The 12,373-nt window shown below is 42.7% G+C and overlaps 1 pseudogene; it reads left to right on the top strand.

The window, feature by feature from the left end:
* The first annotated feature begins 1,731 nt into the window (after positions 1–1,731).
* LOC136391747 (beta-1,3-N-acetylglucosaminyltransferase manic fringe-like) overlaps positions 1,732–12,373 on the top strand; it is a 29,275-nt pseudogene continuing 18,633 nt past the window's right edge.

Here is a 12,373-nt window from a genome sequence, read left to right on the forward strand (position 1 = left end):
TGGAAAGGTGCTGAAGTTCGTTACTCATTAGTAGAGAAGCAGCTGGCAGCTGTGTATGCTGCCCTCCTGGCAACTGAGAGTATTACAACCACAACACCAGTTACAGTCAAAACAACATACCCTATAGCTGGATGGGTGAGAGATTGGGCAACTAAACCACGTAGTGGTATGGCCCAAATGTCTATCCTGGCCAAGTGGGGTGACTATCTGCAACAACGCTGTGCTCTTAGCACCAGCCCATTGAGGGCAGAACTGCAGAAAGTCTTGGGTCCAGTCACCTATGCGACCTTAGAGTCAGGTGCAACTGGGACTCAGGAGGCAGAACCTGAGGTCAGTCCCTACCAGGAGGGGCGGGTGCCCATCCCCGAAGATGCCTGGTATACTGATGGTTCCAGCAGGGGCCAACCTGCCAAATGGACGGCTATCGCCTTCCATCCAGCCACTGAGACTATTTGGATGGACACGGGTACAGGCCAAAGCAGCCAATGGGCAGAATTAAGAGCTGTTTGGCTAGTTGCCCATAATGAACCTTCACCTCTGGTGATCTGTACTGACAGTTGGGCTGTCTATCGTGGACTGACCCTTTGGATTGCTACTTGGCACATTAACCAGTGGATGGTAATGCACTGTCCATTATGGGGTCAGGCCATGTGGCAGGACTTATGGGAAATAGGACACCAGAAGCAGGTGACAGTATATCATGTCACAGGGCATGCCCCTCTAGCCCATCCTGGGAATGATGAGGCAGATACGTTGGCAAGGGTGTGATGGTTGGAGACTGCACCTGCAGGTGATGTGGCACAGTGGCTCCACTGGCGCCTGCTCCATGCAGGACATAAAACTATGTGGGCTATGGTTAAGGCTTGGAACTTGCCTGTGTCCTATGCAGAGGTACTTGCAGCCTGTGAGCAATGTGCAGTATGTTCCAATGAACACCCTCGGAGACCACTGGTGTCACCTGGACAGATCCAGAGGGGTCATGTCCCACTGACACGATGGCAGATAGACATCATTGGACCCTTACCAAAGTCAGAAGGGTACCAGTATGCAGTCACTTGTGTAGATACTGCCACCGGGCTGCTTGCTGCTTACCCTGCTCATAACCCTGACCAGAGGGCAGCCATACAGGCTCTGGACTGCCTGAGTGCTGCATACGGGCAACCGCTGGTCCTTGAAAGTGACAATGGTACCCACTTCACTGGTTCAATGGTGAGGCAATGGGCTCAAAAGCTGGGGGTGGACTGGAAGTACCATGTTCCCTACCACCCCCAGGCTGCTGGTATCATTGAGCTTTATAATGGACTCTTAAAGCAGGGACTGCGACAGGAGGGGGGCACTGGCTATCTTATCTGCTGAAGGCCCACAGTCAAGGCACATATGAGAAAGCAATCAATGAACAACTAAGGTGTCACAACAAAAAACTAATGATTGATGCTTCTCATCTCTCTGTTCCTGTCTATCTCTCTCTCTGACTCTCTCTCTGTCTCTGTAAAAAAAAAAAAAAAAAAGTATTTCTATACCTTATACCTTCTATTATGAAACCATACAAACCTTTCTAGTCAGAACTCTTGATTTTAAAAATCTTCACCTTTAGTTCCAATTAAGTTGACTTTTGTTTTACCCTAGTTTCCCTTTTTCCAGAGTCTGATAAAAAAGGAATCCTTAGTGAGTTTCTTCATACATTCACCATACATAGACCAACCAACTTCAGGTTTGTGGCTGGAATAAGGCATGCCGTTTGTCTACCTTAGCAGCAGTGGAAGTAGTCAGGATCACGGTGTGTGGACCTGTCATGTGAAAGTTAGTCCTTGGGTGATGTAATGCTGAAAGTGCCTCTTGGACAGTCTTTGAACAGTTTGCTGAGTAACCTGTAAATCCTGCAACTACTTAGGGGAAGGGTGGTTACATTTTTTTTACTATTTGATTCATGCAATTTATTCACCTTGAACCTATGGGTACCTGTAGGCACTATGTAGCTTCAAATTTAGCTTCTAATTAAAATTGGATTTCTTTCCTACTGGCCAAATACTTTTTCTAATTGGTTTTGAATATACTTCTGTCAATAAGGGTACCAAGACCCCACTGGTTCTGAGTGGCATCTATTCATTTGAATTACTATGTTCCAATTTTGAGGCAGACTGGAGAAATATACAATTAACAATAAAATTCAAATGTTAACAAATACTGTAACAAGCATCTTAATAGAATAAAATGACTAAAGCCTACTAGATTATTAAACAAAATAAAATTCTAACTATTATAACAGGGTTCAAAATAAAATTCTTACAGTCACAAATGTTCTTCACATGTTAACATAATTTCACTAAGTCTGAGAAATATCCTAAAGAACAAGAGTTACACATATTCAGGAAAGTCCACAAGGCATTAAACTTGTGGTCACATTTTTATACTTTGCAGCTAGAGTTTAAGTCCTAGTGACCACTGCTTCTAGCTGGAATTAGGAACAGCTCCCAGCCTACAATAGGCGTGGGGCATTGAGACAAGAGGAATAAAGGAGACACTATACATTTGTAAGGTCAGTGGATGGAGGGATGGTGACGTAGAGACTCAGATCCACCCACTTTGGCTAGGACCTCCCATAATCAAGCCCGCCAAAGGAAGCTTCCCAGGAACCATCTGGAAAGAAGCGATCATCTGCCAGCCAGTGAAATTTCACCACATCATAGTAGCTCCACTTCCCTAGAGGGACCCTTTAAATATCTCCCACGCGGTTTAATCCATGCAACTTCCCTAGCCTCCATCTTGCACCTCCATCTCTCTTTCTTTCTTCGGGGCTAGGGAACCTTGCTGGGTGGGATATGCGCTCTGTACTCAATAAAGCCGTTTACTTATTCCACACTTTGCGGCTCCGAGCCCCGTTCCTTCCTTCTCGGCGGAGAAAAATACCTTACAACATTAAATAAAGCAACAAAATCGGACTGTCAATACCCACAGTAGAGATCTACGAGGATAAATAAAACTCAAATATTCAGACAAGGCATAGTAGATGGCCCTTGTGTTCACAAGAAATGAGATCAGTTTATCTGCTACTAGGAAGAAATACCTTAGGCTCGTGAACAATGTCCTTGGGCCTTCAGTGGTAGTTCCCAGCATGCTGGGCAAGGTCAGGTCACAGGTAGCTGGAACAGGGCTAGAAGAGACTGAGCCCTCCCTCCATGGAGCAAGGGGGCAGCTTATTTTCTTGTGTCCCTCTTTCCACAGCAAAGACATGTCCTCCAGTGGGGCCAAGAAGCCTGGCAGGCTTCAGTTCAATGACCTTTTTTTCCATTCTGGAGCAGGGCCCTGCTGGAATTCTATGAAGCCCTTTCTGGGTGCTGGAGCCTTTAAGAGCATATGCCAAAAGCTGGTATTTCCTGACCTCTTTTGGGCCTTCTTTGCCTTTTCTGTTACTCCCTTGGCCATTATATACCTTAAAAGCCATGCTCAGAAGATCTCACTGAGGGGCTTGAGAGCACTTTTGTATCGATATAAACTCTTGGAAAACTACAAAAGCAATGTTATTGCTTTTGTATAATAGGTTTGGTGTGTCTCTTTTAGAATTCCAGAATCTCTTCACTGCTAAATGATTCAGTACATTAGCATTTAAAAAAATTTTAACAAAAGCATGATAAAAATAGATTTGTAAGAATTCCAAGATATGACTTAGTATTGAACAATATTGTTTCAAAATAATAATGAACTAAACATTACATAAAAGGATACTATTAACAACTTCCAATATTTAGACTAAGATTTCAATATCACAAGGCTATAAAACAGCAAATAAGAGAATTAACAAAAGGCCTTTAAAACAACACATACATTTTAACATGGAAAATACTTTTATACAATAAGGGATTCTTGGTATAAACTACCCAGCTGGCAATGAGATATTAACTTTTTTTGACTTACAGTAATTTCAATTATGAGGGGCAGGTGGATGCCTCAGGAAGAAGCAGACTCCAACAACTGAGAGCTTCCTGCTTTTACCTTTTTTTTTTTTTTTTTTGCAGTCAAGCCCCTTAGCAAGACAATAGGACTTCTCCCAAGCAGGACTCAACACTATTTTGCTTAATGCTGTGGGTCTTCCTTATGAACTTCATGTCTTTAACATAACTGATAGACTTGGAGAGACTCCAACACTGTCTCTGCCTATGGGAGAGTGTTTAAACTTTTCCTCATTTTTACACCAGTGAGGGCAACAAACCATCATCCCCAACACATGGAGAGCTTATTTTTAATTTTATTCCCTATAATCCTATTACTTATGATTCTATCACTCCTTCTGGAGTTGCAATTTAATTTAAGAAATTGCCAATTAACTAGCATGGACTACACCTATGGTTTGATAATTTCTAAATTCTTTTTCTCTTCTTTAAGATTTCTCTAAAGTAAAGTTTCAATTTTTAATACTATCCCTACCCTGTAATTTCTAAATGGGCAAAACCTCTTTTGGTTTGCCAGTGGGTTTTTGAAACTAATTTTTATTCTGCATTTTAGTTATTTTATCTTTACTTCATTGCTCTTTTTTGTTGCTCTACACCAGGGGTCCCCAAACTTTTTACACAGGGGCCAGTTCACTGTCCCTCAGACTGTTGGAGGGCTAGACTGTAAAGGCAGTAGCCATGGCCAGGGCCACTATCAAAGCAGCCCAGCCCATGCAGGTTCGCATTGGATTCGGACAGTCGGTAAAGAAACAATGGAGCCAAAAACTGGTGGGCCATAGTCTTTAATTTTAGCTTGCACCCGGTGGGCAAGTAAAAACACACACTGGGCTCCAAAACCCATTCACATTCAGTGCTCACAAAGCCACTGACTTATCCGAGTTTCCTAGAATCAAAGGTTTCTAGTTCACCAGCCTTATTCTCCTCAGTTTCCCATCTCCTTCCTTATCCCAGATACAAACTGTGCAAACTGGCCTCTCACTCAACACTCTGCCATCTTGGCTGCTTCTCCTGGCCTCCTCCACATGGCCTTTCTCTGCTCTCTCATGCTAATCATCCCAGGAACCAAGAGAGCAAGCTCCCACTCCGTCCCCATTTTATATTGTAGCTTCACAACCTCTAATCCAATATCCAAAATAGGGAAGTCTCTAATACAAAGTCACTTCTCTGAGGCATGATTGGATTGTACCACCCCACATCAAAAAGGGTAGGAAAGGCTTAATCCCAAAACCAAGCCCCAGGCTACAGGATTCTGCCTGCCTTTAGCCCACCCCAACACACATTAATATCACCTGAGTGACGGCCTCCTCCTGTTATCTTTAACAAAGTGAGAATAATACATTTTATCTGCCCAACATAGACTATAAAAAAAACTATGAACAAATCCCTATGCACACTGCACATATCTTATTTTAAAGTAAAAAAACAAAATGGGAACAAATACAATATTTAAAATAAAGCACAAGTAAATTTAAATAAACAAACTGACTAGTATTTCAATGGGAACTATGGGCCTGCTTTTGGCTAATGAGATGGTCAATGTCTGGTTCCATATTTGTCACTGCTAGCCATAACAAGTGATGTGACACGCTTCTGGAGCCCTGACGTGTGCGTCCTGTGTCACCGGAAGTAGTAATGTATGTGAGTGATTCCACGCTTTGTGGGCACCAATGAAAGAGGTGCCCCTTCTGGAAGTGTGGTGGGGGTGAATAAATGGCCTCAGGGGACTGCATGCAGCCCATGGGCCATAGTTTGGGGACCCCTGCTCTATACATAGCAGGCTGAATTCTAACCTAACTGTGTGCCTGGAGGCGGTGGGCTGTTTACTGTTTGCCTGCCTCTCGGGTGCAGGAGACCAGGGAACAACTACGGAGAGGGAAGGGACCATGTGTACTCAGCCCCACCCCTTGCTCCATGCACTGAGCATCACCACTAGGTTTTTCTCTCACTCAAACTGCTTATTTGCTAGTCCTTTTGCTCCAGAGTTTGCAGAAACACTTTCAAGTTGTGGGCTCCGCTTTTTTTTCCTTACTTTTAGCTGCTTGTAACCTGGGATATTTATTTTTCCAATGTCCATTTTTCTTACAATATATGCATTGATTCTTTTCTAGCTGAGTCCTGTTCTTTTTCAAATTATTTTCTTCTCTATTTTCTTTTCCTCCCTCTCCTTCATTAGGATTTACACTAACTTTCTCATAATCCTTTTCAAGGGCAGCCATATGTCCTCATGTGCCTCAGAGACCTCTCCTTCTTCTCCAAGGGTCCCTTATCCTTTGTCTCTTGGAATGCTGCTATTGCTTTAGTTATTCTTTTTTCCTGTTTTTGACTCAAATTTTGCATGACCAAGAAGACATGGCATCTGCTTTGTATCGAGCATGTTTTAAGCCACTGTGGTGGATTCATTATTAAATTTAGCCTCTGATCAATGTATGGAAACTGATTGGGACAACCTGAGTTCCCAATTACTATATTTAGGACTGTCCTTATTATCTGAGGATTAGAATTCCCAGTTGCTATTACTCATTACAAAACTGAAACTTGTTTCAGAAGAATCTAAGAATTAGTGCACCAATAAAACAAAAATATAGCCTGACTTGTGGTGGTGCAGTGCATAAAGCATTGACTTGGAACACTGAGGTCACCAGTTCAAAACCCTGGGCTTGCCCAGTCAAGGCACATATGGGAATTGATGCTTTCTGCTCCTCTTCTGTCTCCCCCTTCTCTAAAATGAATAAATAAAATCTTTAAAAAAATAAAAAAATAAAAAATAAAACAAAAAACAAAAACAAAAATATAAGACAGATAGTTAACTAGCACCCAGAATAAGAAGGTGTTTGACTATAGAGATATTAATTATTACACAAGACCAGGTGAAGAAGCCAACAGACACAAATAATTTTCCTTCAGGGGAAAAGTCAGAGTGCCCTGAAGGTAGATTTTGAAAACAAAGAAAGTCAGTTAACATAGTTTTTAGTCAGAAGCTTCCAATCTTGACAGAAAAGACTCAAACAGACACATTTAGACATTGAACAAAGAACTTATACACAAACAATATATGCCTATTTTGATTAAATAATACCGATAATTTGATGAACAAAGACAAAGCCTCACAGTCTAGGGAAGGCTCCCCCTCATGACCTCTCAGGTGCATTCAAGGTCTCTGCACCAGAGATTTCTTAACCATGGGTTTTAGAGAAGGAAACATTAAAATAAAGACTGAGATCTCAACAAACAGAGAAGTCTCTTGGAAGTCTTGGGTCGAGATTAATCAATGCAGGTTAGCTCAGCCTCCACTGATTCAGTGTGATGCGAGACTGACTAATTCTGGACAAACTTAACCTTCATTAGCCTTCCTAGAGATAGATGCATGTGCCCACTTCTGGCATTCACTGAGAGCACAACTAGAACCCAAAGCAGGACCACTAAAACTCCCCACCGACGTCTTGGTCTTGGAGAGCCTGCGTGAACGTACGACCACATCTGGTCTGTTTTGCAGCAGTTTCAGTTCAAAACATAAAAACTACAGACTAGTAACAAATCAGCAAAGCAGTCTTGAGAGCCCTACTTACTTTCACTGGGGTTCCACTTCCCCAGTGTCACAATTCAGCAAAGCTCCCAAATCCACTCTACCTACATTCCAGTCCCAAACAGACTACAAACTAGTTACAAACACAAAAGCAAAAGTAAGAGTTCAAAGGGAAGCCAGAAAATTCAGTAAAGCAGAAAGAGTTGCTCTACCTACCTCCTCAATTTCTCTGCTGAATTATCCAAATTGTTGAATTTGGGAACTGGAAGGCATCTACCAAGGAATGATCTGGACCCCACAGGAAGACCGGGAGCCCTGAAAAGTCTCAGGTGGCACACCTCTCCATGAAATTCAAGCGGGGCCAGGCAGCTCAGTAGAGAGTTCATCTGATTTGGGGTGTCTCAATCTGGTGATGTGAAATGTTAGATTCAGGGAGTACTGACATGCTGGGGCTGCCAAGAGTGTACAAGGTCCCTGTGACGCCAAAAACAAAGAGTTCAGCAACATCCTGCATTGAGTCAGAGACCCTTATCAGAAGTTTATGTTTGAAATTCTCCACTGAGCAATACCCCCCTCCCCGTAACTGCGCACGACCTCCCTAGCCAATGACTAACAGCCACATCAGCTTCTGTATGATGCTTGCTCATCCTAGACAGCCACCCTATAAAAAGGAGCCATTTTAGAAGCTCGGAGCTGCAGTCCCTGTGCAGGTTTGGGGGGCTGCAGTCCCTGCGCAGTTTGTTGGCTGCGCAGGTTTGGTTGGCTGCAGTGCTCCAGTCTCTTCGGAGGCATGGTTTGCCTGCAGTCCCTGCACAGGTTTGGGGGGTTGCAGTGTTCCCCTGTATGGGTTACCTGCAGTCCCTGCGCAGGTTTGGGGGCTGCAGTGCTCCCTTGTATGGGTTGCCTGCAGTCCCTGTGCAGGTCTGCAATAAAACTTATAAAATTCACTTTGTGTCTGCTGTAGCCTATCTCTCTGGGATGTAACATGAAACACTGGATCCCAGATGAGCCCCCATATGTTATGAAGTACCGCACCCCAGATTCTGAAAGGCACTGTACCTCATTTCATCACGTTCACATAGAGACACCTAGTCTAGATAAATTTTGAAGAGTTTTATTAGAGGAGGAGATTTATTAAATATGCCGGCCACATATGGCTGACACGGGGCATCTGCAGACCCAAATCATGCAGTGCCAAAAATAGTTCAGGGGCTATTTATATACCCTTGTTCACACATGGGCAGGGGAGGGCATGATATCATGGTAAGAGCTAGCAACATTTGTTTAGAAACATTAAGACTCTTAAGATAACACAATCCAAGATGTTTACAAAACTTTCAGGGTTCATCTTCCCTCACTAGCCTAGAGGTTCTTTACTCTCAAAATTTCAGGAACCGGGAGGAACTGCAATCAATGCAAGGTGGTATGTAAATTCTGTCTCCTGTCGAAAGAGAAGAAGTTTCTCGGTTAACCTTTATTTTAGATTTAAAACTGAATGACCCATTGTTCTTGCCAGCCAGAAACTTCTACATTTGTCTCTCTCCCCTTCCTAAAGGAGGGATGGGACAGGAAGGCCTGATAGGAAAGCCTGATCTTTCCTCCCAGAATATCAATATCAATTTTCAGATTTTTGGTACCTTACAACACAATAAATAAAAAATAATAATTGAATAAAAAAGAGCACAAGCATTTCACTTTGAGTTCCATACTACTTTTTATTACCTGGGGTCTAATGTCTCTTAGCTTTTTATTTTAAGGGAATGTTTTATTTTTATTTACAGAGAAGTTAACATTTAAACTAGTTTTGTGGCAAGCTCTTAAGCCATTTGCATTTCCAATGTGCTTCCAAGTGATGCCATATCTTGTCGGGGTCCAGCCCCGGGGGGGATCCAGGGGTCCCACAGGAAGAGACGGCGTCGGCGAAATCGAGTGAGAGAGCCGAATTCTTTTCTTTCTCTTTATTCTCTAGTTAGCATTTACTGCCAGGCATCTCTGCTCAATGCTAGTATAGCTCCCTTTTTATACACACACACTGAGTTACAATTACATGGTGTTAATCATTGCTTCTGTTTCACTATGTTTACATGTTTCTGGATAGCAGTTAATTTATATCTATAAATTACAAACCAGGTAGCAAATCATTCAAAATACAAAATAACTTGAATAGTGATAACAACATCGGTAAAAGCTTTTAAGGTATTAGTACTAAAAGTTAACTAACTTTACTGCTGTTGTGAGTTAAGGGGCAGAGAGAGATTAGCAGACGAGATTATTAAGGACTAACAATGGACAACCGTTTGCTCAGATAAATGGCTTTGAGTTTAAGCAGTGTCCTACTTTTTCTCACAAGATTCTAAAAGGCTTGCCTATAAAGAAATTGACAGAACATTAAGAATAGCTTTCATCCAAAGATATACAGAGTGCACTTGCAAGATAGCCTAGTAGCAACATAAGACATTAATTGTTATTACTTCTATGGATTTTCCTACATTTCTCTCATTATTAAAGAATTTTGGAAAGTATGTAAATCTTATGAGAACATCTTATTGAGAAAGCCTAGCAATTGCCTTTAGTCAAAAGACAATTCTCTTAGTAAAACACTCTTTTCTTGCTGACTGCGCTTTCATTCTAGGCCACACAATGGGCCATTTTATTATACCTTACCTAAGATACTATTGTCTAGTCAAATATTACTTATTTATTATATTTAAACACTAGTTAAGTTCTACCTCTATTCTTCTCAAAGTGTATCACTATCTGCAGATCAAATAAGCAAGAAGAAAGGAATGTTTCTTTACTCTATTACATGAAAAGGCTAGGAGGAAAAATGTTGAATTAAGTGAAGGCCGAGAGGTGCTCTGTACACAGCCACTGCCTCCTACCTATTCACAAGTCATGATTAAGAAGGAATTCTCCTACAAACTTAACCCTTTACGAGGGATATCATAGCCAGCCTCTTATGTCTATGAGCCCAGTTCAAGGGGCTTACAGGCTTTTCTGTGGAACTCACACCCTCTGTCTCATTTCCAAAGAAATTACTACAAATCTACAGGGAAAGTACGGTACTATTATCCCTGTGCCACAAATAATAGCACACACCCAGAAAAAGGGGGGATATAAGGCCAGATTAATTCAAAAGATTAAAGGGGGAAGTATCATGCCTTTCCTTGCGGTGACTTTGTCAACCCGCAGCTGTTGGTCTTTACTGCGGTGACTCTATCTTCTTTTGCTGTGACTTTGTCAACCAGCAGTTGTGAATCTTCTTCTGCTGTGACCTAGTTAGCCAGCATTAGTGGATCGGCTCCCGACAATATCTAATCCTAGTCATGACTAGAATTAGTTCTGATGACCTTTACTACTTAGCCAGGGTACAGTGTCTTTCCAGTTAAGGTGGGTTGTTGGGTGGATAAAATGTGATATGTTCACTTTGTTAAAGATGGCGCTGCCCACGTGGAGGCTATTGCCCAGCTGATCTTAATGTGTGTCTCTGTGGGCTGTGGCAGGCAGGATCCTTGTAGCCTGGGGCTTGGTTTTAGGATTAAGCCTTTCCCACCCGTTTTGATGTGGGCTGGTACAATCCCATCATGCTGCAGATAAGTGACTTTGTATTAGAACTTCCCTATTTTGTATATTGGATTAAAGGTTATGAATCTACACTATAAAATGGGGGCAGAACAGGAGCTTGCTCTCTTGGTTCCTGAGATTAGCATTAGAGAGCAGAGAGCAGAGAAAGGCCACGTGGAAGAGGCCAGGAGAAGCAGCCAAGATGGCAGAGTGTTGAGTGAGAAGCCAATTTGTGCAGAGTTTGTGCAGGGACAAGGAAGGAGATGGGGAACAGAGGTGAATAAGTCTGGTGAGCTAGAAACCTTTGATTCTAGGAAACTCGAATAAGTCAGTAGCTTTGTGAGCACTGAATGTGAGTGGGTTTTGGAGCCCAATGTGTGTTTTTACTTTCCCACTGGGTGCAAGCTAGGATTAAAGATGATGGCCCACCAGTTTTTGGTTCCGTTGTTTCTTTACCGACTGTCCCAATCCAATGCGAACCTGCATGGGCCAGGCAGCTGTGATGGTAGCCCTGGCTACTGGCTTCACATGGGTGAAGGTGAGGCTGGTGCAGGTCTTTCTATTAACTAGATCCAGTCTAATCTTTTCTTTGATGTTGTAATAGGAAACTCTGATTTTATGGACAAGGTGGGTGTTGGGTGGATAAAGTATATTATGCTCACTTTGTTAAAAATGGCGCTGCCCACGTGAGGCCGTCGCCCAGGTGATATTAATGTGTGTTGAGAATCCTTGTAGCCTGGGGCTTGGTTTTGGGATTAAGCCTTTTCCACCCTTTTTGATGTGGGGTGGTACAATCCAATCATGCCTCAGAGAAGTGACTTTGTATTAGAGACTTCCCTGTTTTGTATATTGGATTAGAGGTTGTGAAGCTACAATATAAAATGGGGGCAGAACGAGAGTTTGCTCTCTTGGTTCCTGGGATGATTAGCATGAGAGAGCAGAGCAGAGAGCAGAAAGAGGCCATGTGGCCAGGAGAAGCAGCCGAGATGGCGGAGTATTGAGTGAGAGGCCAGTTTGTGCAGTTTGACGCTGGAGAAGGAAGGAGATGGGGAACAGAGGTGAATAAGTCTGGTGAGCTAGAAACCTTTGATTCTAGGAAACTCAGATAAGTCAGTAGCTTTGTGAGCACTGAATGTGAGTGGGTTTTGGAGCCCAGTGTGTATTTTTACTTGCCCGCCGGGTGCAAGCTAGAATTAAAGACTATGGCCCATCAGCTTTTGGCTCCGTTGTTTCTTTACCGACTGTCTGAATCCAATGAGAACCTGCATGGGCCGGGCTGCTTTGATAGTGGTAGCCTTGACTGCTGGCTTTACAGTGGGCAAAAAGAGAAATAGATTAG

This window comes from Saccopteryx leptura, chromosome 2 (genome assembly GCF_036850995.1).
Source record: "Saccopteryx leptura isolate mSacLep1 chromosome 2, mSacLep1_pri_phased_curated, whole genome shotgun sequence".
NCBI classification, from domain to species: Eukaryota; Metazoa; Chordata; class Mammalia; order Chiroptera; family Emballonuridae; genus Saccopteryx; species Saccopteryx leptura.